Source organism: Mus musculus, chromosome 3 (assembly GCF_000001635.26).
Source record: "Mus musculus strain C57BL/6J chromosome 3, GRCm38.p6 C57BL/6J".
Lineage (NCBI taxonomy): Eukaryota > Metazoa > Chordata > Mammalia > Rodentia > Muridae > Mus > Mus musculus.
Window position 1 is genome coordinate 32,611,758 of NC_000069.6, and position 7,159 is coordinate 32,618,916.

The 7,159-nt window shown below is 49.1% G+C and overlaps 1 protein-coding gene and 1 long non-coding RNA gene across 6 annotated transcripts in view; one reads left to right on the forward strand and one right to left on the reverse strand.

Moving 5' to 3' along the window:
- Positions 1-4,916, reverse strand: part of Gnb4 (guanine nucleotide binding protein (G protein), beta 4) — a 38,087-nt gene extending 33,171 nt beyond the window's left edge. For 2 of the 5 annotated variants that reach the window (NM_001348105.1, NM_013531.5), the window contains exon 1: positions 4,682-4,833. The gene's annotated coding sequence lies outside the window, so the exon portion shown is untranslated. Of the gene's footprint in view, positions 1-2,342; positions 2,590-4,321; positions 4,411-4,681 lie in introns of those variants that run through there. The other 3 variants (NM_001348104.1, XM_006535404.4, NM_001348062.1) reach the window with 3 other exon arrangements.
- Positions 4,854-6,727, forward strand: Gm52622. Its single transcript, XR_003954599.1, has 2 exons — positions 4,854-5,520; positions 5,646-6,727. It is a non-coding gene; the product is annotated as a predicted gene, 52622 (long non-coding RNA).
- Positions 6,728-7,159: the final 432 nt, after the last annotated feature.

The following is a 7,159-nucleotide window of genomic DNA, read 5'->3' on the forward strand; positions in this document are numbered from 1 at the left end:
ATACGCCGTGCGATTCTGGCACTGAGTCAGAACGACTGCAACCAGTGGGAAGCCAGCCTGCACTTCACCGTGAGACTCTGTCTCAAAACAAACAATGATGGGACTGAGGACGTAGCTGGGGATGGCAGGATGCTGGACACATGCATCAGGCCCTGAGTTGGACTCAGGCAGAAGAAACAGGGAAGAAAAAAAAAAAAAAAAGGAAGCTCTAAAGTGTCCAACCTTGCCTGCTGGATCAACAGGAAAAGAATGTGATGTGGGGGCGGGGAGAGAGGCAGACACAGCAAGAGGCAGGTGCAGTGGCGGCCTGTCTGTTTTCAACATTACCTTGCTCTGCAGCACAAAGTTCAAGGCTCACCTAGAGCTTCCCTGTGCCAGCTCTAGACTCAGCCATGTAGATAAGGCACTGGCCACGTCCATGTCATTTCAGTGTCATCCTCGCCAGCCAGAGCTGGCAAAGGTTTGTATGTATGCTGTATGTACATGTACAATTATGTACATGTTATGTACGACAGTGTGTTCACATCTTTTAGTCATAGGCTCATGTTGATGCCCTTTGTCTGAACCTAAGGCTAGAGACTCTTCGTTGCTCCTCCCATATTTCCTAGCTCCCTTCCTTTCTGACAGGGTCTCACATAGCCCAGCCTAGCCTAAAACTTTCTGTGTAACCACGGATATTGAACCTCTGACCCTCTGCTCCACCTATCAAGTGCTGGCGTTACAGGCATGTGCCACAATGAAGTGGGTAGAAGCCAGGGCATGCTAGGCAAGCCCCCTACCAATGAAGTCCACACCCAGCCCTTATTTCTTGTTTTTTGTCTCTTGGAGTAAAAACTCTAGCTCATGAAATATCAATACATTGACTCATTGTCTTTGTTACTGTTCTATTGCTATGAAGAGGCACCATGACCAAAGCAACTCTTATAAAAGAAAGGATTCAACTGGGAGCTTGCTTACAGCTTCAGAGGGCTGGTCTGGGGAAACAGACAGGCTCGGGGCTGGAGCTGAGAACTGTACATCCTGATCAGCTGGCAGGAGGCAGGCAGAGATCCTGGGTCTCAAAGCCCACCCTCAGTGACACACCTCCTCCAACCAGGCCACACCTCCTAATCCATCCTAAATGTATACCAAGCTGGGAAATGTGCGTTCAAACATACGAGACCACGGAAGCCATTTTCATTCAAACCCTCACATTCATCTTCTCAATGTGACAATACCCACAAGATGGCTTCAGGACCACCACACGGCTACCATGCAAGTAAGAGCTACCTGCAAAGATCAAACTTCCCCGGGCCATCTTACAATGAGATCGAAACTGGCCGGTCCCATGTTCAAACCCTACCTGGTTCTTTTCCTTCTGGTGTTCGGTTATTCAATGTTTGTACTCAACTGTGGAGTTAAGAAAAGAAAAAAAAAAAGAAAAAGAAACATATCCTAAAGCCCCCCTCCAGCTTGCTTATGTGCATGGGTTCAAGGCTGTGTGTGTATGTGTAAACACGGGTGCCTGGTGCCCAAGGAAGTCAGAAGGTGTTGGGGTCCTGGTACTGGAGTTACAGACTACCTACCTGTCTTGTATTTATTTATTGTCTTTCCCAGGGCCTGCAGGATGACAACCCAAAGACCCAAGTTTGGCCCCACCCCCACCCCAGGACCAAAGGAGAGAAAAGACTGTCCTGTGACAGCCACAGGTTTGCATCTGCTCACACATGAATGCACACCTGTACAGATGCACACACTCAATAAAAATGTAATACAAGGGCTTTTGCTTTTATGTTTTTTAATGAGCTACCCCAGCTTGCTTTTCTGTTGTTATGCTAAAACACTGACCCAAAGCAACCTGGGGAGGAAAGGATTGATTTGGCTTGCACTTCCAGGTTACAGTCCTCACGGAGGGAGGGCGGGGGCAGGAGCTCAAGCTAGAACTGAAGGGAAAACCACAGAGGGTCACTGGCTCGCTCCCAGGCTCACTTTCAGCTACCTTTCTTACATAGCCCATCAATTGGCAATGGAGAAAATGCCACACAGACATGCCCAAAGACCAATCTGATGGAAGCAATTCTTCAGGTTCCTCTGCCAAGGTTCACATCCAGTTGACAAGCAAGATCAGCCTTTCTCAATGAAGATCAAAATTAGGTGGTAAAGCTTAAAGAGCTTAGATGCTCAGCTGTTACAAGAGCATACTGCTCTTGAAGAAGAAACAAGTGCCTCGCAAAGACCCTTAATGACCCTACCTTCAGAGGGATCTGAAGCCACTGCCTCTTCAGGCACTGGCACTAAGGTGCCCAGAAACACGAGTAATTTAAAATGACTTTAATAAAAACTAGGCAGTGGTGACCACATACCTTTAATCCCAGAACTCTGAAAGCAGGCAGAAGCAGACAGATTTCTGTGGTTTCCAGACCAGCTTGGTCTATAGATGGAGTTCCAGGATAGCTAAAACTACACAGAGAAACCCTGTCTCAAAACGAAACAAACAAAGAGAGAGAGAGAGAGAGAGAGAGAGAGAGAGAGAGAGAGAGAGAGAGAGAGAGAAGAGAAAAAAAAAGAAAGAAAAAAATGAAAGACAGACAGAAAGACATAGGACAGTAACTGAGGTAGAACACCACATTGAGAAAAGTGTGTTTTCAGTAGATACACCACCATATTTACACAACAACGTAAGGGAGCCACAGAACCAGACACAGAAGCTTCAGGGTAAGGGGGTGGTAGTACAGGAAGCAGCTGTGAGAACATCTGGCTTAACACATAAAGGATATCAAAGAATTCCCACGTTATAAAGCAGGTTGTTGTTGGGAGACAGGGGCTTCCTTGTAGCCCAGGTTAGAACCCCTTTCAACAACACCCTCCTGCCTCATCTGCTGGAGCTGAAACTCCACAACACCTGGAGTTGCTTGCTACCCTGCTTCCATCCTCCCAAAGTGGTGGTAGTTGTTTCTCTGGAGCCCATGTCAAAATAGGGGTATTAGTTTGTAGGAGCCACCACCAGTTTAATGCCAATAGAGTAACTGTACCTCAGGAAAAGGGTCACTGACCCCAGGGATGCCAGGAACAGAATGGCTGATGGGTGGCTATACAGAGTAACACCAGTAAATGGCACCAATCACAGCAGAGAAACCAGCACAGGTTTCTGACATGTCAAGGAAATTTTATGTGTACATCAGTGATGGCTGAGGGTCCTTCCCAGGACCTAGGACTAACTGAATGTGTTCTGCAGGAAAAGCATGCACTCTGCGGACAGAGGGATCTTGTCCTGACTCCAACTTGAGTTAACAGTTACAAGGCCACAGTGAGTCATTTAACATCGCCTTGCCTGTGGAAGGTATAATGTGTCCTTTGAGGAGTGACCCAGAGATGACAGAACAGAATAGCTCACTGCCCCTGATGAGAGGACAGAGCTTCAGTAAACAATTCCTTTAATAAATCTGATTAAACTAGCCAGCAAGGCAAAGAAAGGAATAGCCAAACCACCAAACTTAAATAACACACCTGAAAGAAATCAGAGAATTCACTCACTCTCCGACAATATTTGGTGATGGGGAAAAAAAAAAAAAAAAAAAAAAAAGCCCAACTTAGATACCACTCTTAGTTTTGAAATTGTCCCAGGATCTATTTCAGGATCTATTTTTAAGGAGTAAAAACACACGCTGAAATGTTTATTCATAAAAGACCAGCAACTCAGAACTGCTTCCTGTGTATTGCTCATAGGCTTAAGGCATGCAGTTAAGCAAACCACAGCACGAAGAATCAGCGTCATGGTCTAATAACGTGTAGACAAGAGGTCTGGCAATATTTATTAAATGATATTTTTAAAGTTTCTATTTCGGTTTCAAATTCACCAGCAAACCCAAATGCAAAAGCAAAAGACTCCTTAAGTGCTCTTAATCAAAATATTAAAATATACAGTAAACTTTCAGAATCAGCAATGAATGCTGGCAAAGACCAGATATACAGTTTGGTCAGACCCCTGTAAAAGACAACCTCTCTCCCTCTCACATTAGCATGCCAGCCATCACATCCTGATAAGCTGAAATATATAAAAGGTCACCACCGTCCGAGTTCGCGATATTGAAAGGGACTAATAATTACAATTCTGTCTTAAGGCAACTCCCTAGTAGGGCGCGGGTCTACAGCAGGTTATAATACTCACCTTTTTTTGGGGGGGGGGTGGATGGGAAAGGAGTAGAGAAAACAAAATCACCCACCACTGTCAGCCTTCTCTCAACTTTGAAAACGCAGAAAGAGATGCGGGGAGAAGACGAGAAAAAATAACCGCTTTCTCTAGTTCTAAACTTGCAAATATCCAAAATCCGTTATCACCCACCTTAAAAATAACCAAGCTTTGGGGACATAGTATCAGTCCAAAAACAACAACCTGAGGCTCCAGCAGCCCGTGGAGAACTTGGTGGAGATGGCGGGAGGCTGTGTGTGTGTGTGTGTGTGTGTGTGTGTGTGTGTGTGTGTGTGTGTGTGTGTGTTGGGGGGGGGGGCATTCTCTGCAGCTACCGTCCTCTAGACTCCCGGGTGGACGCACCCTCCGGCCGTCCCGGGCCTCGCAGAGCGCAGGGGAGCCCGCGTCCACACGGAGCCCCGCGCCCGGCCGCCCGCGTCCACACGGAGCCCAGCGCCCGCCACCCGCGTCCACACGGAGCCCTGACGCCCGCCGCCTGCGCTCGCCACCTACCTGGAGCCCGGCCGCCACCACCGCGCTACTGCTGGGCGCCCGGCTGCGGGTCGCGAACCGCTAGCTGGCTCCACCACACAAGACGGCGACCACACCCAGAGCCCTGCACGCCGGACGGGGCGGGGACCCGGGCGCGGCGCGCTGGGCGGGGGCGGGGGCGGGGGCGCGCGAGGCCGGGGAGAGGGTCTGGGAACGCGCCGAGAGAGCGGCGCGCGTGGCTCGGGTCGGGGCTGGCGGGAGCGAGCGCGGTCGGGGCGGGGGGCGCTTGCAGGGGCTCGGGGAACCCAGAACGCGCTTGGCCTGGGTGGAGGCTGATTGGCGCATGCAGGGCCAGGGTGCGTGTGTGTTGGGGAGGGGGCTGGCGGGGGCGCGCGCGTGGCCTGGGCCAGGGTGCAGGGGGTGGGCGCTGGCAAGGCGTGCAGCTTCTGCGGCTTTGGGAAGCGGAAAGCGCATCCCCTGCAGTTTCGATTTATCAGTGTGCCCCTGGACGCGCCGTCTAAGCTGAGTGCCTGACTTCTTCACGCCTGGGCCTGGCCTAGGCTGCTCTGCTCTGGCGGGCTGCAGGGTTGAGCCAGGAGAGCCACAGATGCAGTCTGCAATTACTGGGCTCTAAAATCTGAAGTCAATCCAGCCAAGCAGCCGTCGGTGGATGCCCGAGGTTCACTGGGAACACGAAGCTAGTGATACTGCCCTCCTCCCCACCCCCAACACCAGAACGTGCTGTAAACATTCCTGAACAAACCTATGCTCGCACAGAGCCTGCCCTCTTGACTGTCAGCTCTCGGAAGTTACTCTGTGGTCACTGATGACTGGAAGGCCTTCTCCCAGCACCCTGCCAGGTCTCTGCTCTTTAAACACTAGTGCACCTCAGTGCATCTCAAGCGACTTTGTTCGCATTTCTCCGGCGTTTTATACTGAACATGTTATAAACTAAATGTCTCCCTCCAATTTGTTTCTTCTGCAGGGGCATTGCTCCTCTCCCCACCCCCATCTTTCTTCGGAGTTAATTCCACTTTGACAGACGGTTGCTATAGCATTCTCTTTCTGACGTCAAACAATTTAAAGAAACAGAGCTGGGTAAAAGAGGCTTGCAGAGCTGTAGAAGGGTTTAAAGAATATCAGGAGAGCTTGGCACCCCCGCGGCCTTCCATTCTTCCTTATCAGCTGCTCCATATCAACCTGGAATAAAAGCCACTCATACCTACCGGCAAGGAGGCCAAACAGCAGTCTGAATGTGACTGGGGAGAAGATCTGCTCTGTGTAAAAGCCACCCCACCACAGATGTGAAAACACCAAGATACCAGGATGATGAAGTGGTTTCTCCCCAAAGTTTTGCTTTCCCTAATTAAATACTAGAAGAAAATGAAGAAGTACCAGACTTACACGTCAAAGAGTCAGGATGGTAGGTTGCAGCCGGAGTGGTCTAATTTTTGATGGCATCTTTCAGTAATAAGTCCTAAACTAGAAGGTTGGAGACAAGGGGAAGCCGGTACTTAGGGAGGACATGCATTTCTAAGGCTCCCTGCCTCAGCCTGCCTCTGTCATTTATCCCCATTTCACAGACTAGCAAACTGAGGCCCACTAGGATTCTGCTTGTTTCATGAAGTCACATAACATGGCACCTGACTAGACCAACTCAGATACTTATTTTCCTTTGTTGTGATTTCCTCCCTCATAATCCTGTGCACAAGCATGTCCCATATGGCAGGATTCTGAGAAATACTCTACTGTCAACTGTATATTGAAAGACAAGCACCTGGGGAAACTTAGTGGAAAGCCCTGGGGTACTGAATCTATTCTGGAGATGATCGGGGAAGCAGACATCCATAGCTCCAAAACATGAACTGCAGAGCCCGAAAAGATTGATGGTCTTTGATGATCTGTGAAAATTTGATGCGGACAGAAATCCTGGCTGAATAGTCCAAATACTTAAAAGAAGTAAAAAGTATTCATCACCCAAAAAAACCCACTTCATATTATATCATATTGTATTTGTTTTGTTGCCTGTCTCTTAGTTTTCTAAAAAGAACCCCTACTTTTAAAGAACAAGCCTGTGTACTGTGTGTTGGAAAGCAGAGTCAGTGAGATTTTCATTGCTCAGAGCAGCATCCCAAGAGTAACAAAGTGTGTGGATGGACTCTCACAGCTCCTGGTGTTTCCAAGAATAAGGAGATCTGTGGAGGATGGGGGTAAAGAAAAGAGAGGAGAGAGGGGAAGGGAGGAGGGAGGAAGGGAGGGAGGGAGGGAGAGAGAGAGAGAGAGAGAGAGAGAGAGAGAGAGAGAGAGAGAGAGAGGACTGGGAATTTGGTGGAGAGAAACTCGCCAAGGAGATACACAGGAACACACAGAGACACATGTACACACAAGTATACACACATACACGTACACATACGCACCACACTCACACACATACGCACTCTCACACACACAGAGCTCATCGTTGACGGTTCTGGCTGTGTGGAGGATCGCCCCTCAGGA